This window comes from Ranitomeya variabilis, chromosome 4, assembly GCF_051348905.1.
Source record: "Ranitomeya variabilis isolate aRanVar5 chromosome 4, aRanVar5.hap1, whole genome shotgun sequence".
Lineage (NCBI taxonomy): Eukaryota > Metazoa > Chordata > Amphibia > Anura > Dendrobatidae > Ranitomeya > Ranitomeya variabilis.
In genome coordinates, this window is record NC_135235.1 from 533151754 (window position 1) to 533176332 (window position 24579).

Sequence of the window (24579 nt, forward strand, 5' to 3'; positions counted from 1 at the left end):
TTCAGATCCCGACAGGTACTCAGCAAACTTCTCGGTCATCACCCACACTAACGCCCACACTAACGCCAGTAACTCCAGCTTAAAGGAACTATAGTTGTCTGGGTTTCGCTCTGAGTCATGGAGAGATCGGCTCGCGTAGGCAATCACTTGTTCCTTTCTGTCTTGTACCTGAGACAATACAGCCCCTAATCCCTGGAGACTTCCATCGGTGTGAAGGATGAAAGGTTGAGAGAAGTCTGCATAGGTCAGCATGGGTGCTTCAGTCAGGGCAATCTTCAGTCTGCATAGGCCAGTATGGGTGCTTGAGTCAGGGCCATCTTCAGGGTTCGAAAGGCTTCTTCCTGGCTATTCCCCTACTGGATGGTTTGATTATTCGCACCAGAAGCCACTCATTTCAATAACTCCAGCAGTGGATTGATGAAGTCTTTCACAAAGCGTCGATAGCACCCCTTAAGCCCCAGAAAGGCCCGCACGTCCTTCACTGTTTTCGGGGTGGGCCAATCCTGTACTGCCGCTATCTTCTCAAGTGCAGGTCTTAATCCCTCAGCAGATACATTTCCAAGTTATTCAATTTGCTTGCGGAAAAGGTGGCACTTCTGGGGCTTCACTTTCAGGCTGTGCTTCTGTAGCCGTCTCAACACCTGCTCCAGCCGCTGAAGATGTTCCTCAAAAGTGGCTGCATAGACAATGATGTCATCCAGATAAATTACGGTAGCTTCAAAGTGCAGGTCTCCCAAACACTGTTCCATCAGCCGCTGAAAGGTTACAGGCACGTTGGTAAGGGCATCCGGTTAAATTCGAACAACCCCATAGGTAGTATGATCGCTGTCATCGGTCGGTCTTGCTCAGCCATATGCACTTGCCAATACCCACTGGCCAGATCTAATGACGAGAAATACTTAGCTTTTCCCAGGGCAGACAATGACCCCTCAATTCTCGGTAGGGGGTAAGAGTCTCGAACTGTACAGGCATTTAGTCATCGATAGTCCACACAAAAACCCAGGGTTCCATCCTTTTTCCAAACTAGAACGATAGGGGCTGCCCATGGGCTTTGACTATCCTGTATGACCCCACTCTGAAACATGTGTACCAACATTTCTTTCACCTCCTGGTACATTTAGTGCGGGATCTGTCTATAGCGCTCCCGAACCGGTGTTGCATTTCCTGTGGGGATCTCGTGAGTTATGGCTGTGGTGCACCAGAAATCTTCGTCATGACGGGCAATGACATCTGGTTACCGCCCCAGCATAGCTTCCACTTGTTGCACCTGTTGCGACGAGAGTCGCATCAGTTCAGCCCGCATCTGTTCCAGGATTCAGCGTCCTTCTCACAGGATACTGGATGAAGGCTCTGAGGACATGGTGAGGGCTACAGTCCAGGGGTCTCCTGGTTTCACCGCTAACTGAACGGCCTCTGGGGGTGTCAGTTCTTCCGGCATACCCAGTACTTGGGCCATTTCACTCCTGGGTGAAATCGTGAGATCATCCTCCCCTAGGTTAACACATGCACCACTACATTATTATTGTGGACGGTGGTTAATGTCCGAGCAATGAGGAGTCCTGAAGGCAGTTGATCTTGTAGGGCGGGCTCTATCTGGACTTCCACTCCTTCGAGGGGTGTAGAGGCTCGCACGGGCAGCATAAGCACAGTCTGGCCAGGCGGTAAAATGAGCTTGGCAGCGGCCGGAACGACCACCTTACCTACGACTTTTTCTTCTCTCGATGTCTCTTGAGCTTGGGCTACCCATATCAGTTGCTGGAACACCTTTCTTTGGGGGTGCAGGGGCTCCATCGATTGAGAAAAAACATCTGGTGACTCATTGACTAGGATGGTCCCGAGTTCTTTAAGCACATTAATCCGTAGCGTCATGGTAGGCCCATTACCAGGGTCTCCAGCCGTCAACACTACTCCTTTTTGGCCCACATCTTTGCCACACACGGTAATTTGCACCAGACCACCCCTGCGACCGGGATGGGTAATTGGTTGGCCGCTGTCAACTTGATCACTGGGCCCCATTCAGGCTGTATCGCCCCGGAAAAGTGATGTCTGAAATAAGTTTCTGGTAAAATAGTCACTTGGAACCGGTATCAACTAAGCAACGAACGGCTTGGCCATCCATTTCAGCCCATACAAGGGGGCACAAGGAAACTAATCTTGCGGGACTTCCTTCTCTCCTTCTTGGCTTCTCAGGCTCCGAGTGGCATCCCCCAGCCACAGAGCCCACTAGTTTAATGGTTGATGGGATAGAGGTCTCCCCCGCCGTGCGCATCCTCAAGCAATATGTCCAGTGTCTCCACACCTAAAACAAATCATCTGTCTCTCTGTGTGAGATTGTTCCATTTCCTGATGGAGAGGGGGGTTGGTTCTGCCTCTGGAGGGGCTCGGGATCACTAGGGGTTTCTCTCTTAAGTAGGACCACTCTTCCCGCATGTCCTGAATTTCCTTCTGGATTTCTCTCACCCAGCCTGGTTCAGCTGTGGGCAGATCGGATACCTCACCACCCCGGACCTTCCCTGCCTAGGCTGCGACCCCCTGCTGTTGCTCGTGCGCATGTGCTTCCACCCCAACTTCTAGAAAAGACATACGTGAATTGACTCGCAAGCACTCCCGCAGGGCTTGTTTGAGCAGCGCATCCCTGAGGCCTGTCACTAGTTGGTTCCTCAAAATTACATCAGGGGGCCCCACACCTACATCATCCCGCTTAGCGATCGCAGTGTGGATCTCCTACAGCGCGTTCATGTATTGAGTCACAGACTCCCCCTCCCTTTGAAGGCGGCCAAACAATTTACTGATATCCGTGGGGTCCCAATGCATCGCCTCCAAGATCTGTAACACTTTGGTGAAAGTGTTCCACTTGTGTAGGGGCCAAAACATGACAGAACATCTGGCTTCCCCGTCTAGGGCCATCACAGCAATCTCCGCCTGCATAGCGGGGATCATGGGGTGCATCCCTAGCATGCCTTTAACCTGCTCGGACCAGTCCCATAACAGTGAATTACTCCCTGTAAGCTTTGGGAGATTGCTGAGCATGGCCACCAACGGAAAGCTGGACCTTGGAACCCCCACGTCCGCTTGGTCTGCTACCTCTGTGCTTGTGGACTGCATTGTGCAGACTACACCAAGTGTAAGCAGGTTGTGGGATGCAGTGATAAACAGGAGGCAGAGCAAAAGTTAACAAGATGTAACAATTTAATAAAACAAGGTACTCACTCGCATGGAGATTAATGGTTAAAGGAGGGCCAATGAAAGAACTTATGGTGTCCTGTATGGTCCTCTGCAGCAGATGATCCCACAGGGGGGTTGTAGAACCGGCAGTGGTCGGTTGATGTGCTAAGATGGGGTCCTTTAAGCGATGGTCCATCTTCTGGTGGCAGTGGTCGGTCTTCTGTACCTTCCACTGAAAACCTAGTCCATAAGCACGTGCGGCCGAAACAAACAAGGCCGCGGCACTCTCAGAGTCAAACGTAAATGGGCGGGAAGCAAGTGGCAGGTTAGACCGCAAAAGTTTGTACGGTACTCGGCCTTCTCTCCTCTGCACATGCACGGTACTCACAGTCACTGAGCACACGGCACTTCTGTCTCTGGCAGCTACTGAGAGCACGGTACTTCTCTCTGCAGCGGTCCCGATGGAGGCAGCAGGGACCAAACAACACAGCCTGTTGCGGCGCCGGTGCTCAGAGGATGAAGCACGCTGCTCACCTGGCTGCGCGCTGCTGCTGATTCACGCCAAACTGCCCTAGGCTGCGTGCACTTTGCTTTTTAAGCTGCCCACCTACCCTGGTCATGAGGTCAATCCCGCTCCTCAATCCTTCCTCCAGTCAAAAAGAGAGGCAGCCTCAATAGTTTCGGACCCGGCTCGATACAGGTACCCGCTGCCCAGTCTTCCTCCTTACAGAGGTCCGATCGTTACTAAGGGTGGTCACCTTTGCAACAACTTAAATACCACTGTCACGATTGACAGCGGTATTTAAGGGGTTAATCAGCCCCGACTGGTCGCAATACTGGCTGGGTCTGATACAGAGTGTCAGCTGTCACGTACAGCAGACACCCGCGGGAATCGCCGCCGCTCGGTGGTGCTGTTCCCTTATTCTTCATTACCATTTTAAAACGGCAATGAGGGAATAAGTATCCTTAACGACTGCCGTTTTAATGTGTATCAGCAGTCGTTAAGGGGTTAATGGTTTGCACCTTGTGGTGAACTCTCTGTATTTGCACTTATGAAGTCTTCATATAATGGTAGACTTAGATACTGAAGCACCTACTTCTTGGAGAGTGTTCTGCACTTGGGAGGATGTTGTTAAAGGGCTTTTCTACACCATGGAAAGTATTTTGTGATCACCAACCACTGTTGTCTTCCATGGTCGTCAAGGACTTTTTGAATTCCTAAACTAAGTAATGCGCTTTTCTTTGCAGAATGTACCAAGCTGTTGATTTGGCCACTCCTAATATTTTTTCCAGCCTAATGATGGTCTGTTTCTCTTTATTTGAGATCTCCTTTGACTGCATGTTGGGAGTTCACAGCAACAGCTTCCAAATTCAAATAGCACACCTGGAATTATCTCCAGACCTTTTACCTGCTTAATTGATGATGGATTAATGAGGGAATCGCCCATGTAGCCAATTAAAGAGGTGTTGAGATGATTGAACAATTACCTTTAGTCCCTTTAAAAAGAAACAGCAACACATTAAAGAGCTGTAATTCCTAAACCCTTACTCTATTTAGGAAGTGAATACCCTGAAATAATTAAAGCTGAAAGTCTGCAGTTTAATACCATATTGATCATATAACTGTATCTGGAATATGTTTTGGTAAACACCTAAAATGCCAAAACTTGTCCAAATATTTTTGGATCTAACTGTATAATATACCTCTAAAATTGAGGTACGGTGCTTTGCCACATATTGGCCAATTCACATGTACCTGCCAGACACCACAAGACCTAAAATTAGTAGGACCCTAACCATTTATATCAGACATACCTCTCCAGGAGCGAAAACCTACAAATTTAAATGGTTAGCCAACATAATTTTTGTAATTACAATGAGTCAGCGCATTCCAACAGGGATAAAAACTGTGACTACAAAAGGACTGAACACAATTTTCAATAATTAGTGTGTTCATTTTTTATTGTAGTAAGTATGATTTTAATACAATAACTACATATATTACATGCAGATTTTGCTGTGGGATCATTGTAGATTTTGCACTTGGGTTGTACTCTATTCCACTGTGGATTATACCTGCTAAAATCCACAGCAAATTTGAATGTAACCTTTGTCTTCTACACTATGAAAATATTGCTTGATTCATTGTGAAACTGAAGATACTCCAAACCTTTATCAAATAGAATTTACGGTATGTTTCTTTGAAAATGTTTTCACATACAGAACTCGATATTTCCGCAGAAGTTTGGATGACTGATGCATCCCGTGTTAAATATAGAGCAAGACCTTGTCTGTGAACGTGAAAGGCGAATCTTCCGTCAGCCCCATAATTCCACTTGACATCGTGTATACATGTATTGTTTTCATCCTCAGCTTTCTATGATCTTGTGGAGTTCTTACCTCTGAACCATGTCTGGATGGGCAGGGTTTGGCTTCCTGCCAACCTGACCAATTGGCTGATTGGGCCCCTGGGCCTGCCCACAAACCTGCCCTGTCTGTGTAACAGGTGAGGATAGGAAGGATCAGAGCCGGTATTATTCTGTGTGCTAGATCTCAAAAGCAGGTTGTCTTAAAGCTATAGTGACACAGAAATAGCACAGCCATGGATTTACTAGTCAGATGCAAAAAAAGAAAGTTATGGATGCAGGAAACTGTTCCTCAAGTCACGTGCCAAAATGTGCAGAGCATTGTGATGGTCCATGGGTATGAGTATAGCCACACAAAGTGCCTAAGGGACCATCGGTACCATATGAGGTCTCCCTATTGTCTCTCCTAGAAGCATTTGACCCTCTAATACAGCATGCCCCCATATACCATGAGGTACATATGGTGGCCGAACATGGAAGAATTGTCACCCACAGGACGATTCACCCACTAACTTGAAGAGGATCTGCTAGCAGTTATCTGTGGTCTTGTGTTTGACAGTAATGACCTTCTTATTTTGTCCCCTCAGGCCCCTGCCTCCAGGTCTGTTTACCTGCCAGATCTTTGTGGTGTGACTTATTTATTATGAAGTGAACTTTGCCGCCGCTTCTAGCTTGATGACTTCTACTGTACTTCCAAGAACTTGTTGGGTAGGTAGCATTGAAGGACGGTTGCCTGTGCCCTTGTGTCTATGGCCTATGAGAGAAACGTAAAATATTACTCGCCGAAAAAGACCTCATGGTCCATCTTGTCTTTCCTGATAACATGCACTTTATATGCATGTCCGCGCTCAGTAACGTAAATGCTGCATGTTGGCCTCTAGAGGTTCTTTGGGCAGAAAATCCGATGCATTTAACAGTTCAAGCAAATGTGATTTTTAGAAAACTTGTGCGCTAAGTTGTGAATTTTTTTTTGTGTGTGTGCATTTTTTCCCTAAGGGCTTTTATGCACAGCCTGAAAAAATAGCGGTAAAAATGTAATTGCGTTATCAAATGTAGGATCCCAGCACTAAAATAAACGCATTAAAAAATAAGCTGTCGAATCTGCACCAAAAATGCATCAAAGAAAGCTGAAAAGACAACAAGAAAACAAACAAAAGGGTGTAGAGCAGATTGTAGTTGTGTATTTGGGTGCAGGTGGGAGAAACGCACGTGTGGCCTACATGCTTATCCCAGGCTTGTCTACAGTTACCTATTGTTCATTTCTCAACCACATCTAGTTGAAATCTGTTCCAAACATCAACTTCTCCCACAATTTCAGGTTGAATTTGCACAAGGTCCATGTTAGACGATCCCATAAACTGTGAACGGCGGTACGCTGCCCATAAAAATAATCTTTATCTGATTCACTTTGTATGGCGCCAACATGTTCCTCAGCGGGGTATACAGAATGCCAACACTGTCCCGGTGGCGCTACCCATCACTTTTCTATCGCCTACGCATTAGGGTCATCGTCTTAGGAAGCCGATTAACCAGTCTGTATCGCTGGGCGGCTGATAAAAAATAATCCAATTTCTGTGAACGCCAAAATGGTCAGATGTTCCTCCAGCTTTATATAATGGGCTGGAGGGTGAGGGGGGACAAAATTAATAGAGTCAATGGGTTGCCATGACTTGGCAAAACAGACTAATGATTACAAAACAAGACAAAGGCCATTAATCACACTGTGCGCCGCTTCTGCCGCCAGTTGAATTCATGTAGCTAATTAGTCGCCATTGAAAGGGTTACTCGAGTATTGACTGTTCCATAACAAACACTCCAGGTCTGAAGCTATCAATGGGTTAAAGCCGTGAGGTAACCCTTGTACTGAAAGGGATGGTGACATTTTCTTTAAGAGTGTTAATGGCTGTGTGACCAGCATAGTCTCTGGTGAAGCTTTCCTCTTAACCCTTGCTTTGTCACTGAGCAGGCGGCGTGTTGTGCCCTGCCTGGCAGTGGAAAGGTTAAGCTAGAGGGTGGCAGGTCTAGCTGGTTATGGGGTGGGGAGCTGTGGGAGGTACCGGCAGAGAGGCTGAGCTGTAGGATAAAGTTTCACTATATACCCGCTATGGCTGCAGAGAGAGGAGGCTGACACTACACAGCCAGCAGACACAGCCTGTCTCCACTTTGTCTGGCTCTTTTCTAGGACCCTGCAAAAGGCTGGCACCTCACCCTGGTGGGCTGCGGCATACCCTCCAGAAAACAGAACCAAGACAGGTAATAATGGGTGCTGGCAGCTGTGGTAATGGGTACATGCGGCAGGGGGAGGGGGCGTCCTGATACAGAACTGTGCCATGGGAGGATATTGAAATGGAAGGGGTCCCCACTATACCATGGGTACAAGGGCATTCCCTTGTTTATGGCATAGAACACGTGCATTAATCATTTTGTATATGTATGAGTCGCTCTACGGTGTATAGTTAGGTGCACTGTTTACAACAATGATGCCTATACTATAATATATGACGTACGCGACTGATGAACTGTGTGCGGAGATCTTCTAGAGTTTGTCGTAAATCACCGCTATATATATATATATATATATCTCAAACTAGTCATGTACATATATATTGTTGGATATCTGCGATATAAATACCCTTTTCTCTATGGTACATACATAATTCATACATCCTCCTTACTATACTGTTTACAAATAAGGGATATCCGTGACAAGCATCTTCATTATTGTGAGAAACATTACAGCACACTTATACTAGGCTCCATAGCAATACATGCTGGTACACATGGCACCGTATGAGAGAATATGCTGGGATACTTGCGGCGATGACTACATTTGTGAAAATGTATGTGATGCTGATAAACATGATGTCACCTACAGTACAATATTAATTCATACCTTACCCTATACTTATACAAAATAATGGAACATGCAGAAACACATGCAGGATGTACTGACAGGTGTGAAGCTGAACCTCATGGGATTGTGCACACTGGACAATGGTACTCCCCGAGACTGGAGTTTATGGGAGAGTGCAGGAACATGTGAAACTGACTAATGAAAGAACAATACAGAACAAGAGAATATACTGATATAGTCAAAGAATAGCGTAATACAACAGCTCAAAATAATGATACATGCAAGAATGGACTACACAGAATTAGACAATGTGCATGTATGAAACAGTCTCCTCCATAAAAGACTGGACCATATGGGTTTGTATGATACATACCTACATGTAAGATGTGATAGTGCATGTGTATGAAGTACATCTACATACAAGACAGTGCTACACCAGATTTGAGAATACTTGTGTATGAAACACATCATCTAGTGTATGAGATGTGATAATGCATCTGTATGAAGAACATCTACATACAAGACAGAACATGAGATGTGATGAAGTGCATCTACATACAAGATAGGACTACATGAGATGTGATGGTGCATGTGTATAATAGTATACATGTGATTTGACAATTCTTCTGTATGAAGAACATCTACATACAAGACAGAACAACGTGATAATGCATGTGTATGAACTACATCTTCATATAAGATGGAACCACATGAGATGTGATAGTGCATGTGTATTACTACATGAGATTTGACAATGTTTCTGCATGAAGAACATCTACATACAAGACAGAACAGCGTGACATGTGACAATGCATGTGTATGAACTACATCTACATACAAGATGGAACCCCGTGAGATGTGATAGTGTATGTGTATAATAATACTTCATGAGATGTGACAATGCATCTGTATGAAGAACATCTACACACAAGACAGAACATGAAATGTGACAAATCATGTGTATGAAGAACATCTATATACAAGATGGAACCTCATGATTTGTGATAATGCGTGTGTATGATAGTACTACATGAGATGTGACAATTCATATGTATGAAGAACATCTATAAACAAGATGGAACCACATGAGATGTGACAATGCATGTGTATGCAGAACATCTACATACAAGATTCTACCACAAGTGCATTTGTATGATAGTACTACATGACGTGTGATAGCGCATATGATATGTATGATAGTACTACATGAGATGTGATAATGCATGTGTATGATATAAATCTACGTACAATCCAGAACAACATGAGATATGACAATGCATGTGTAAAGTGATGTACATGCAAGATTGAACTGTAGGAGATAATACAGTATGGACTGCATGAGATAACAATGCAAGGTTATAAAGTGCCTACACATGCTAAAGTGGAATACTTGAGTAGAAACAGTGCGTATAAAATAGTTATGCATTCTAGACTGGACTACATGGTGTTATACATGCAAGGTTTGACTAAATAAGAAAACTGTGTATGGGGAGACTTATTCAAAATTGGACTACAGCTGATAATGTACGTATAACATACTCATACATCAGAGACCAGGCTCAGTGTATGCTAAGCATTGCATAAGTAGTCCAACATGATATGGAGTTGCATAATACTGCCATGTCGGTCCTTATTATACAGAAACCAATGATTTGCCTCGTCTCACTGACAGCAAGACTGGAGTACAAGAAAGTACGCACTATAAAAGTAATTTGTGTCATGCCAGCAGAGCGTTGTATGACCAACATATTGTCAAATGGAGTCTTAAGCACCAACCTGTCAGAAATTGAATATACTTGTGTATAGTCTGGAGTGTACTGGAGAATAATGGAAAACACGGTATAGTATACTGGTGGATACTTGAAAACACTGTACTGTACTGGAGGATGATAATGGCAATCACTGTGTATTGTACTGGAGGAGAATGGAAAACAACATATAGTGTACTGGAGGATGGTAATGGAAAGCAATATATACTGTTTGTGTGGATGATGGCAAATACTATGTAGTGTACTGGAGGATAATGGGAAAAAAATATAGTGAACTGGAGAATAATGGCAAACACTGTATATGTATATTGGTGGCTAATGGCGAACACTATGGAGTGTACTGGAGGATGGTAATGGAAAACGCTATTGATCACACACATCAGGATCGATCACAAAGACAAATGCTTTAAAGATTAGATCAAGAGTGGAACATATTAGTGTACACCGTATTCATCACAGAAGAAGGACATGGTGAAAATATAGTGATCATACTACATGTCACAATGGACCATGGTGCTTGACGTAGTATTGACCATACATGATGGATCAAAGCAGAGAACTGTAATCCTTACAATTTATGTTTATTATTTTTTTTACTGTTTTTTTTTTTCATGTAACAGTGGTGGGTAAGGGTCGAGTAAGATGCTCAAAAGGAAGCCGGGGGGAATGAAACTGATCACTTTTTTAAAAAACATGGTAAAAACATTAAGCTGTCTATACACATGAGATGATTGTCAGCCAAATGTTTATTCCACATACATACAGCCATCTCTCCTGCCTCCCCCATACACGTGAGAGCTGATGTGTCTTCTGTGGGCAGATAAGAGAAAGCCACTTCCAGACCCCTCTGACAAGGCAACAGCTCATCTTCCCTGAGAAGAAAAGGATATGCCATTGAAACTCTTGCTACCCGATCCTTCTCTTCCCCGACATCGTCGGTCTGGGAAGAATTGGAAGGTGCGTACACTATACACATAAGATTGTCAGCTAGCAGGTTCAGAAGACTTTCATCTAATACGTATTTGGGTTTTTAGTTCCACAGGTGGTTGAACTTCACAAGTACAGTACGGTGCCAAAGTGATATGGAAGTAAGCTTGCTTTAGAAAAAAAAATAAACCTTTCTATTATCTAGCAACAAAATGCAAAGTGATCAAAAAAGGGAAATCTCAATCAAATCACATCAAAACAGCATGAAATATTCCTTCTAGGTACATTTGCACACAGTTTATGAAGGAACTCGACAGGGAGGTTGTCCCAAACATCTTGGAGAACCACAGATCTTCTATGGATGTAGGCTTGGGCAAATCCTTCTGTCTAATCCCAGACAGTCTCAATGATATCGAGATCAGGTCTCTGTGTCTCTCCTTGCTCTTCTTTATGCTGAAGTTAATTCTTAATGTTATTGATTTGTGTTTGGGGTCATTGTCCTGCTGCAGAATACATTTTTAGCCAATCAGATGCCTTCCTTATGGTACTGCATGATGGATAAGTATCTGCCTGTATATCTCAGCATTGAGGACACTCATTAATCCAGACCAAATGCATCGACTGCAACGCAGCCCCAATCTTCCAGGGGACCTCCACCATGCTTCACTGTTGCTGACAGACACTCATCATTGTACCGCTCTTTGGCTTTTAGGCAAACAAACTGTGTTCGGTTACAACTAAATATTTCACATTTTAACTCATCCGTTCAAAGCACCATTGCCATTTTTCTGCACCGTATTTCCAATGTTTTCATGCATAGTTGGGTGACTGGGCCTTGTTTCCATGATGAAAGTGTTTTTTTGGCTGCAGTTCTTCAAAGTGGTCTTCGCAAAACAGTTGATGGATGTAACTGGTTGGGTTGGTCCCACTGATTGCTACTAGTTATGAGCTGATGACACTGCTGAACATCTTTCAATTTTTAAGGGAAGTAAGCATAATGTGTCTTTAATTTACAGCACTCAGTTTCCTTGGCCGACCACTGCATTGACAATCCTCAACGTTGCCCATTTCTTGGTGCTTCTTCAAAAGAGTTTGAACAATACATCATGAAACCCCAGTCTGCTTCAAATTCTTTGCCTGGGAGGCACATTGCTAATGCAATATAACTACCTTGTGTCTTGTTGCTGTGCTCAGTCTTGGTGTATGACGTGTGACATGAAATTATCTTTCACAATCTCACCTTTTGTAGTATAGTTTGTTCCTCACTCAGTTTTAAACCTCCTAAATGGCTCTTTCCATGTCAGTTAATGACTATTTCAACCTACGTAAGGAAACTATGATTGTTACTGTTTGGTATAATTGGTTACTTATACAGTTGACGATAATCCTAAAAAATCCCTGACTTTGTGTAAGTGCATCTAGAAGAATTGATGCCTTTCTTAAGGGCTCATGCAGATGTTCGTGGACTTTGGTCTGATCACAGAACGCAATGCACAGATTGGCCTTGGGAGACTGGTGACCAGTGCGAGCATTGTGGCCCATGATTGGACCAAAATCCACAGGTAAAGGCAAAGAGTGGTCACACGAAATATTGATTTGATTTTTGATTTCTCTTTTGTGCATTTACTTTACATTTTGTTAATTGATACAAATTAACTATTAAGTCTTTTACTTTTGAAAGTATTTTTACTTTGCAGCATTTTTTTCACATCTGCCTTTTGTACTGTTTGTCCTGGTATATTTTCCGAGTGTTCCATCTTGGTAGCACCTCAACTTAGCATTTACAAAGTCTACGTTGGATGTTTATTTAGCTTTCACATTATTTCAATAGAGCTAATATCTAATTTGTGTACTTTTCCAGTGCTGTTTAAAAAGTGGACACTGTACTGTGATCGGTTATTGTGCCGAAAAGAACACCCAGGTTTTGTAAGATGTTTTGATACATGAAACTCTTTAACTGATTCCTGCCGATGATCTGGTTATCAACATCCCAGTAGCCATTAATCTGTTCCTGTTACTAAACCTACAAAACTGAGCACTGTCTTCATGTGCATTGTGTCCCAAATGTGGAAGTTGTGAGCGCTAGATGTTGGTGGTTGCTATGGAAATACTTGACGACATAGTGGTGTCACAAGTGTACCAGTGTAAGATAGAAGAAGATGGGGAAAAAAAGGATGAACTTGTGGACCTAATTATAGGACAGACGTCTTTAAGTAGCTGCTTCCTATTAACAGTTGTTTTCTCTGTTTGTGCGCTAAGTTTTTGGACCTTGGCCTCTGTATTTGGGGTGAAATGGGCAAAATTGGCCTGGTTAAGATGGTCACCATAGCATGTTTTGTGCATCTGTTACATGATGAAGATTGAACTAGATGGACTACTTGTTTGTTTTTTTTTTTTAATCCAATGTTATAGTGAGATGGAGGGTTTCTGATGGTGATGTAGATTTTAAGATTGGAACAAGGCCAGAAAAATGATTTGTGTTAATAAGAACCAAGTGGTTCTGGACTCTAGGTAGAGTCGGAGAAGATGATTTGAAAATGAATTTATACTATAAATTCTCGTGAGCACTAAAACAAATGAAAGTTGTGTTGAGATTGATTGCTATGATCAACAAATACATTCATAGTTTTCAGCAAAATAACATTTTTGAATAAATTTGGGAATTGTTTTGTAAAAATATTTAGCAACCAATCAGAACTCAGGTTTCATCTTTAAACAGTTCTGGAAAGTGAGCACTTTACTATGATTGGTTCCTATGGTCAGCAAAACAGTTTATCTTTTAGATGCTTTTCTTAAATTTGCCCCAGAGACTTGAAATCGTGTGCCAAAGAAAACCTCTGGTATTTTTTCACCTGTGTTTGCCAAGTTCTTTGTGACAGGGACTCGTATACTGCACAGTACCGGCGTCAAAGGTTTATAAAGCATTATTCCGATCTTAGAAACTTACGGTATATCCTGTAAGTAGGCCATAAAAGTCCTACAGTTGTGGGTCTCACCTGTAGGACCAACACCTCTCACCGGAACAGCTTTCTCCATTCATTTGGCGGTTTTAGCAAGGATTTTCACAAAGGTGACTGGGAGTATTAAATTGTGTGAGCTATCTTCCGACCATGAATAAAGGTGATTTTGGTATCTTTAGGGGTAAATTCCATTAAGTATCTCTTTTTCATTTAACTTTTTTTTTCTCGGTATTGGATATAGTTGGTGAACATTAGTTGATAATTTTACATTTTAAAATCCAAATTAAAGCGTAATTGTCTGTTTGTTTTTGGATCTCAAATCATAAATTGATTACCAAGAAGTCGATTGTTTGGAGGTAAGCCGACATGGTGAAGGTTACAGATGGGTAATTCTTAAATCTTATAGCATTTCTAAATCTTTATTTATTTGCTCAATAATATGTGTCTTAATTGTAGAGTTTAACCCGTGTAAGGATGTCCTAATAAAGCTGATGTACGCAAATTGTAACATCTTAAGGACTAAAGGCCCCCAGATGCAGTAGACTAAAGTCAGACGATATTGGTGGGATAGGCAGCAGTCTAATGTACAGTCATGGCCAAAAGTATTGACACCCCTGCAATTCTGTCAGATAATACTCAGTTTCTTCCTGAAAATGATTGCAAACACAAATTCTTTGGTATTATTATCTTCATTTAATTTGTCTTAAATGAAAAAACACAAAAAGAATTGTCCTAAAGCCAAATTGGATATAATTCCACACCAAACATAAAAAAGGGGGTGGACAGAAGTATTGGCACTGTTCGAAAAATCATTTGATGCTGCTCTAATTTGTGTAATTAACAGCACCTGTAACTTACCTGTGGCACCGAACAGGTGTTGGCAATAACTAAATCACACTTGCAGCCAGTTGACATGGATTAAAGTTGAATCAACTTCTGTCCTGTGTCCTTGTGTGTACCACATTGAGCATGGAGAAAAGAAAGAAGACCAAAGAACTGTCTGAGGACTTCAGAAACCAAATTGTGAGGAAGCATGAGCAATCTCAAGGCTACAAGTCCATCTCCAAAGACCTGATTGTTCCTGTGTCTACCGTGCGCAGTGTCATCAAGAAGTTTAAAGCCCATGGCACTGTGGCTAACCTCCCTAGATGTGGACGGAAAAGAAAAATTGACAAGAGATTTCAACGCAAGATTGTGCGGATGTTGGATAAAGAACCTCGACTAACATCCAAACAAGTTCAAGCTGCCCTGCAGTCCGATGGTATAACAGTGTCAACCCGTACTATCCGTCGGCGTCTGAATGAAAAGGGACTGTATGGTAGGAGACCCAGAAAGACACCACTTCTTACCCTGAGACATAAAAAAGCCAAAACTTACCTGAAAAAGCCTAAAATGTTTTGGAAGAATGTTCTCTGGTCAGATGAGACAAAAGTAGAGCTTTTTGGGCAAAGGCATCAACATAGAGTTTACATGAGAAAAAAAGAGGCATTCATAGAAAAGAACACGGTCCCTACAGTCAAACATGGCGGAGGTTCCCTGATGTTTTGGGGTTGCTTTGCTGCCTCTGGCACTGGACTGCTTGACCGTGTGCATGGCATTATGAAGTCTGAAGACTACCAACAAATTTTGCAGCATAATGTAGGGCCCAGTATGAGAAAGCTGGGTCTCCCTCAGAGGTCATGGGTCTTCCAGCAGGACAATGATATAAAACACACTTCAAAAGCACTAGAAAATGGTTTTAGAGAAAGCACTGGAAACTTCTAAGGTGGCCAACAATGAGTCCAGACCTGAATCCCATAGAACACCTGTGGAGAGATCCAAAAATGGCAGTTTGGAGAAGGCACCCTTCAAATATCAGGGACCTGGAGCAGTTTGCCAAAGAAGAATGGTCTAAAATTCCAGCAGAGCATTGTAAGAAACTCATTGATGGTTACCGGAAGCGGTTGGTCACAGTTTTTTTGGCTAAAGGATGTGCAACCAAGTATTAGGCTGAGTGTGCCAATACTTTTGTCTGGCGCATTTTTGGAGTTTTGTGTGAAATGATCAATGTTTTGCTTTTTGCTTCATTCTCTTTTGTGTTTTTTCATTTAAGACAAATTAAATGAAGATAATAATACCAAAGAATTTGTGTTTGCAATCATTTTCTGGAAGAAACTGAGTATTATCTGACAGAATTGCAGGGGTGTCAATACTTTTGGCCATGACTGTATAGAGGGGCATCAGGTGATGTTGGGGAATTATAGTAATCTGGCCATTGAAGTTTCGACAGCCTATCCTTTTGTCTGTTGAATAGCTATCTAATGTGTATGAGGGCTTTAAGTGTACAACTTGTTAATATAACCCCTTGGTAAAAGGAGGAATGTGGTTGTCCCTTCAGGACTGATCACTTCCGACAGTGAGTACAGAATAAGGCAGTGCCAGAGTGGAAGCTCGTAATTCAACTCCTCTTATAGGGAACATATTAACAAGCTGAGCAATCATGTGTATGGAGGAGTTGAGAGACCATGTTTGGCTGACAACGATCTAAGGTTAAGAAACATGATCAATTGCTCTGCCTCAATTGAACAATCACGTGAGTCACATAGGTTGGAGGTGAGCAGGGACATAGTTCTGACATTTCAATATGATTAAAAAGATTGCAGGTTAGTAAGTGGATGCTGGAAATAATTTGAGGGCTTGCAGGGAGTGGGATTGTTTTGAAAAGAAAGGGCTTTTCTTAATCATTACCTTCTTAGGCTACTTTCACACTAGCGTCAGGCACTGCACGTCTCAATGCGACGTTGTGGAGAAAAAACGCATCCTGCAAAGTTGCCCGCAGGATGCGTTTTTTTCTCCATAGACTTATTAGCAACGCATTGCGACGCAGTGCCACACGTCGCAACCGTCGTGCGACGGTTGCGTCGTGTTATGGCGGACCGTCGGCACAAAAAAAGTTACATGTAACGTTTTTTTTTGCACGTCGTGTCCACCATTTTCGACAGCGCATGCACGGCCGAAACTCTGCCCCTTCCTCCCCGGACCTTACAATGGGGCAGCGGAAGCGTCGTAAGACTGCTTCCGCTGCCCACGTCGGGCATTTTTTTCACAGTATGCGTCGGTACGTCGGGTCGACGCAGCGCGACGGCCCCGTACCGACGCTAGTGTGAAAGCAGCCTTACTCGCATCCTATTGTGTTGCTGTCATTCCATTATTTCTTTCGTACATTCTTTATCATTAAGTTCATGATAAATGCATAGTACAATGTGTGTCTCTAGTCATTGACCTCTTATTGGCAGCAAGTGGTGAAGCCAAGGATGATGTTTCAGACACTTGGTTGGAAATGTCTTGCGTTGACTTTAACTGCTTTATATTTTTATGGTGATTTATTTTGATTCTTTTCATTGGGAAGAAGCGAAATAGTTCTAGATCAGCCATCGGCTGGTAGTGGTAGTTGTTATGCCATGCATGTTTATGGAATAAGTGAGAGCGGATTAGTGTTGTTTTTCATATGCTTCTTACCATTGATGTGTTATGTGGGCACTAATTACTGTATATACCGTAACACAAGGATCTTTGCCCTCATTACAAAGTCCAGGGAGGAGGGTGGAGCTGGGACTGACGCGCATTAATTCGGTAAATCAGAGATCTGCTGGACACAGAAGATCTGTGCGCTTTTCTCAGTCTGTGTATGGTTCGTATACTTTATGCTGTTTTATTTATTGAGTTGCCTGTTTTTATGTCGGTTGGTTCTTAGGGGTATGTTTTTTTTTTATACTAGGTTAAGTATCATCTTCTCAGTCTAGCAGGATCATTTCTGCCTTCAGCACAGAATATTCATTTACAGTATATTGCACACTTTAGACAAATTATACTCGACGAGGGGCAGGAGCAGGATATGTTTCTTTCTTCCTATTGGTTAGAGTGCTGAGCATGACACTATGGGATGTGAGGGCAGCTGGATGCTACAGAATAAGGTCAAGCATCACAGAAGTGAGGACCGTCCCATAAAGCTGGCACACATCGTAAAGTAACAATTAAGTTCCAAATTGTAAAATTGTAAAACAAATTGTAATTAATATAGTAGACAATGATCGAGGGCAGCACGGTGGCTCAGTGGTTAGCACTGTTGCTTTGCAGTGCTGGGTTCTGGATTCAAATGCCACCAAGGACAAAATCTGTAAGGAGTTTATTAGTGATGAGCGAACATACTCGTTACTCGAGATTTCTCGAGCACACTCGGGGGTCCTCCGAGTATTTTTTAGTGCTCGGAGATTTAGTTTTTCTTGCCGCAGCTGAATGATTTACATCTGTTAGCCAGCATAAGTACATGTGGGGATTGCCTAGCTACCAGGCAACCCCACATGTACTTATGCTGGCTAACAGATGTAAATCATTCAGCTGTGGCAAGCAAAACTAAATCTCTGAGCACTAAAAAATACTCAGAGGACCCCCGAGCATGCTCGAGAAATCTCGAGTAACGAGTCTGTTCGCTCATCACTAGAGTTTATATGTTTTCCTTGTATTTTCATAGATTTTCTCCAGGTTTTCCAGATTCCTTCCATACTCCAAAGACATACTGATAGGGAATCTAGATTCTGAGCTCCAATTGGGACAGTGATGATGATGTCTGTAAAGGGCTGTGGAATTAATGGCGCTATATAAGTGAATAAAATACACTTCTCAAAAAAATAAAGGGAACACTTTATTTTAACTGTCCACTTAGGAAGCAACACTGACCATCAATTTCACATGCTGTTGTGCAAATGGAATAGACAACAGATGGAAATTATTGGCAATTATCAAGACACACTCAATAATGGAGTGGTTCCGCAGGTGGGGACCACAGACCACATCTCAGTACCAATGCTTTCTGGCTGATGTTTTGGTCACTTTTGAATGTTGCTTGTGCTTTCACACTCGTGGTAGCATGAGACAGACTCTACAACCCACACAAGTGGCTTAGGTAGTGCGGCTCATCCAGGATGGCACATCAATGCAAGCTGTGGCAAGAAGGTTTGCTGTGTCTGTCAGCGTAGTGTCCAGAGACTGGAGGCGCTACCAGGAGACAGGCCAGTACACCAGGAGATGTGGAGGAGGCTATAGGAGGGCAACAACCCAGCAGCAGGGCCTCTACCTAGGCCTTTGTGCAAGGAGGAGCACTGCCAGAGCCCTGCAAAATGACCTCCAGCAGGCCACAAATGTGCATGTGTCTGCACAAATGGTTGGAAACCGACTCCATGAGGATGGTCTGAGTGCCCGCCATCCACAGATGGGGGTTGTGCTCACAGCCCAACACCGTGCAGGATGCTTGGCATTTGCCACAGAACACCAGGATTGGCAAATTTGCCCTGTGGTCTTCACAGATGAAAGTAGGTTCACACTGAGCACATGTGACAGAGTCTGGAGATGCCGTGGAGAGCGATCTGCTGCCTGCAACATCCTTCAGCATGACCGGTTTAGTAGTGGGTCAGTAATGGTGTGGGGTGGCATTTCTTTGGAGGGCAACACAGCCCTCCATGTGCTCTCCAGAGGTAGCCTGACTGCCATTAGGTACCGAGATGAGATCCTCAGACCTCTTTTGAGACCATATGCTGGTGCGGTTGGCCCTGGGTTGCTCCTAATGCAGGACAATGCCAGACCTCATGTGGCTGGAGTGTGTCAACAGTTCCTGCAAGATGAAGGCATTGAAGCTATGGACTGGCCCGCCCATTCCCCAGACCTAAATCCGATTGAACACATCTGGGACATCATGTTCCGCACCATCCACCAACATCACGTTGCACCACAGACTGTCCAGGAGTTGGTGGATGCTTTAGTCCAGGTCTGGGAGGAGATCCCTCAGGAGACCATCCGCCGCCTCATCAGGAGCATGCCCAGGTGTTGTAGGGAGGTCATAAAGGCAACTGGAGGTCACACACACTACTGAGCATCATTTCCTTGTCTTGAGGCATTTCCACTGACGTTTGAACAGCCTGTAACTTCATTTTCCACTTTGATTTTGAGCATCATTCCAACTCCAGACCTCCGTGGGATATTAGTTGTGATTTACGTTTATAATTTTTAGGTTTTATTGTTCTCAACACATTCGGCTAGGTAATGAATAAAGATTTACAACTGGAATATTTCATTCGGTGATATCTAGGATGTGGAATTTTAGTGTCCCCTTTATTTTTTTGAGCAGTGTATATGAAATACATTTTCTTCTAAGCCAGATTTGGGCAAAATGGACCCAGTGTTGGATTGCCAGTCAAGTACCCCATCAAAAATTTTCAAACTTATAAAACGGAACACACAGAAGGAGAAATATGGGATCTTTCTTCACTACCTGATGTAAAAGATGTATCCTACTGCAGTCACTGTAGCTCTATAGAGGGCAGGTGTGATATCCGGTCTCAACTGAAAGACATGATGACCATGAAAAAACTGGATGATATCGGCAGCATAAGTTCTCAGATCTTCTCTGCTCATCTACAAGCACTGAATTTGATGCCCACTGTTTGACACCTGACTCCTTGCCAGTGGTTCCAATTATGCTAAATGTTATTTTGACTCAGTAGATGTATAGATGGAAAGTTTTGAAGTTTAGAAGCTCTCGATCAACTAATTGATTTAATTTTTGGAATGGTCTGAGGAAAGCTGGCCTTTCTAATCGGCGTGCTCGCTTACATTATGCCCAGTGTTTGGTCTGTTTATTACAAAGCTTGGCAAAATTACGTCTCTCACAGACAGCAAGGCACAGCAAGTCCCCTGGAAGTGCTTGTCTGTGCTTGAGTACCACTTGTGTATGATACATAATATGGACCTTACATCATGGCTTTTATGACATAGTCTATTTGATATGTGTAATTTTTACAAAAATAGATCTATGTGTGGGCAATACTTTCTACTGATGATACTGTAGATGTTGCTTCTATGCAGTGACAGACCATAATAACCAAAACATTTTAAAGTGGACAGGCAGTAAAAGCTGAGGCTTAAAGGGATCTTCTGTTGTCACCCATTTGTAGAGATTTGATTGCTGACAACTCCGTATACAAAAGTACACAGTACATTTTTCTGTGTTTTTGGCAACTGTCAAGTGCATTTTCATAGCACAGACTTGCTAATGATTCAATGGGCAGTAGTTTTGTTCAGTACTTTGCTGGCTTTCTATATAGTGGTATGTTCTTTTTGCTTACTGTAACATTGGATTGTGTTGTTCTCTCACACTTTTTGGCACATTTATTAGTTGTGTAACTATGAAAAGGTATCTGTTGTGCAATTTCTTTAGGTCATTGCGGTTTACAGCGTGTCAGACAGTAAAAAAAGGGATGCCAGCAAGTACTGAAGGATGCAGATGTGTGCCTGGTAATTATTATGTCTCCGCGAATGGATCGCATGTATATCACAGTGCTGACGTGACAGATACAGGTCTTCTTATGGAGCAATCCTGTGTGTTTGGTTGAACAGTAGACATTTCTGTATATGGCCATTTCACATAATATTGTCTATTATTTTGGTGCTGATTTTAGTTTTAAATTCAAGTCTGGCCCCAATGCATAACCTATGATGACCCGTTGTAATGCTAGTGTCTTCTTCTACCATCCAGATGTATTTAGGCAACAGGACATGTGTGAGACAATTTTTGTGCTCGATAGGACACTCCTTTTTAGCTTTTGAGACTCTTAAAACATAATTTCAGTAATTACATTATCAGCAATGCCCTAATAAACTATTATTAAGCTACCCATACCCATGACGATAAAACCAGAAACTATAATTGATAAAGGGAAACCCCATACTTAGACATCAGGTTTATGACTGCACAGTTCAGACGGCTCATGTGACGTACTCTCCACTGACTCATAGGACACTTGTGTCATGTACTTCCTTGTATGATCATGGTCAGAGATGCTGACTGGTTTTAGGACTTTCATATTTGGCACCTTGTAGTGTCTTATTTAATGTATGTAACTGTACCCACTAATATAATGGCCCATTTACTCAAACCCATTGATAAATGCCAATCACTGGTTGTTTACAGGCTGTGGTAGATCGGCTCACTTGGCTGCTCATAGAAGTAGACACAGCAACACTATCCCTTTAAATTTTCCACTGCCTCATTGAGGTCCAGCATAAACCAGGGCAGGGTTAGCCATATAAATACGGCCTTTCTGGCCTAACAGGAACACAAAATAAAAACAAACGGGCACAGTCCATGTTGCTGTAGGAATCCACCCGCTCAGGAAACAAACAAAACTTCAACTTTCCATATCCTCAAACACAGCTCTGGAGCTACCATCTCCAGGCACAACCAACCCTGAATGAGCCAGAAGGTTGTGTATTTATCCTCTGGACTCCACACTGGAGATATGGTGAACAGCCTCCCACCCACTTTTCAGCTTTTCTAGCCCTAAATATGGTCAGTTAACTCCTCTCAGCACTTAGTGTGCTGAAGCATTTTTCTACGTTCATATCACTGAAGCTAATAACCTCAGTGATGCATATCTTCCCTCCAGCACTTTATTAGTGACTTTTTCACATATCCCGCCCCCTCTGCCCAAAGCTGGGAGTTTTGGCACCTTTAGTCACCAGACAGGGAAGTCTAGATTGCAACTGCTTTACCGTGCAGTTTCCCAGGCCTGTGTTCCACATGAAAGTTGACATCCTGGGCCCTAAAAACCATCTAGTCACCCATGCTTTCTTCCCCTTCCTTTCCCTCATCCATCTTAGGGGCACATGATCTGACACTAGACTGAACTTCTGGCCTAAAAGGTAGTACCTCAGGGTGTCAATTGCCCATTTGATTGCCAAGCTTTCTTTTTCTACAATGGCATAGTTTTTCTCACAGGATGAGAGTTTCCTATTTAAATACAGGACTGGATTTTCCTCCCTGCTTTCTTCCTGAGGCAACATGGCTCCTAACCCGACCTCTGAGGCATCTGTCTGGACCACGAATTCCCTACTGAAGTCAGGTGCGATCAAGACCAGCTGCTTACACAGGGCGAGCTTCAACTCTTGGAATGCCATCTCTACTTCAGGAGACCATTTGGCCATCAACGTCTTTGTGCCCTTAAAAAAGTCGGTCAGGGGTGCTGCTATGATGGTGAAATTCGATATAAACCGCTGATAGTATCCCACAATTTCCAGAAAAGCTCTAACCAGTTTCTTGGAGATCGGTTTGGCCAATTTTGTATTGCTTCCACCTTATTAACTTGTGGCTTTATTTTACCTCTTCCGATGATGTAGACCAAGTATTTTGCCTCCTCTTTCCCCATGGCAAAATTCTTTGGGTTTATGGTAAACCCTGCCTTCCTCAGCGCATCCACTGGACCTTCTACAAATGACTATCACAATATCGTCGAGGTAGCCGTACTTTTTGTGAGGGGCTAGGATCCGGTGTAGAGAAGACCGTCTTCTCCTTGGCACTGTGAGAGAATTATTTGCCAGTACCCTTTTGTTAGGTCCAGGGTGGTGATGTATCTGTCTGACCCTAGCCTATCAATGAGTTCATTGACGCAGGGCATCGGATATGCATTGAATTTGGACACTTCAGTGAGTTTCCTGCAGGCATTACAGAAATGCCATTCTCCATCAGTCTTCGGCACAAGGACAATGGGTCTGGACCAGCCACTCTTTGACTTCTCGATGACGCCCAGGCTCATCATTCTCCTTCGGGCTTCGGGGATTCTGTATGGCTGTTGGTTCACCCGCACATGTGGTTCCATCAGGATTTCATGCGCCACACCCTGCGTCATGACAACTTCAAAAGCAGGTTCCCCTGAAGCAGTTCTCTGCACTTTTGTTTCTGGTCCGGTGGCAGTGTCTCTGCCACTGTGGCATCCTCGACCTTGGCTTCCGGATTGGCTCCCAAGTGCATAGCTTTCACCAGTTCTTAGTCTCACCATCGTTAAAGCAGGTTGAAATGGTACACCTGATATGGCTTTCTTCTCTCAGGCTGTTGGACCTTGTAGTTGACGTCACTCAGCTTCTTGACCACCTCGTATGGCCCCTTCCACTTGGCCAGAAATTTACTTTAGACCGTGGGGAGGATCAACACCCGGTCTCCCAGGCTAAATTGTCTCAGCCGACCGATTGTGACCCTTGCCTGGGTCTCTTATGCTTGAAGGAGGAACTACTTCACGATTGGCATTACCTTTGTGATCCTTTTTTGCATCTGGGCCATATGCGCGATGATACTTAAGTGGGGTGTAGCATAGGCTTCCCAGATCTCCTTCACAAAATCCAAAAGTCCCTGGGGGTGCCATCCGTATAACAACTTGAACGGTGAGAATCCCATAAAGGCCTGTGGAACTTCCCTAATAGAGAACAGCAAGTACAGGAGTAGGCAATCCCAGTTTTGGCCATCCTTTTCAATGACCTTCTTAAGCATGGACTTCAAGGTCTTATTGAACCTCTCCACCAAGCTGTCCGTCTGCGGATGGTTCACCTGTGTTGTGTATTCTGGAGAGCCTTACATAACTCTACCATTACCTTGGACATGAATGGCATTCCTTGGTCCGTCAGGATCTCCTTTGGCAGGCCCGTCCTCGAGAAAATATGAACTCGTTCTCTGGCTA

General features: G+C 43.4%; 1 protein-coding gene across 2 annotated transcripts in view; it reads left to right on the plus strand.

Annotated features, from left to right (window-relative positions):
* The first annotated feature begins 7592 nt into the window (after positions 1 to 7592).
* Positions 7593 to 24579, plus strand: part of RARA (retinoic acid receptor alpha) — a 143910-nt gene continuing 126923 nt past the window's right edge. The window contains exon 1 of one of the 2 annotated variants that reach the window (XM_077252391.1): positions 7593 to 7784. The gene's annotated coding sequence lies outside the window, so the exon portion shown is untranslated. Of the gene's footprint in view, positions 7785 to 17665; positions 17712 to 24579 lie in introns of those variants that run through there. The other variant, XM_077252392.1, reaches the window with a different exon arrangement.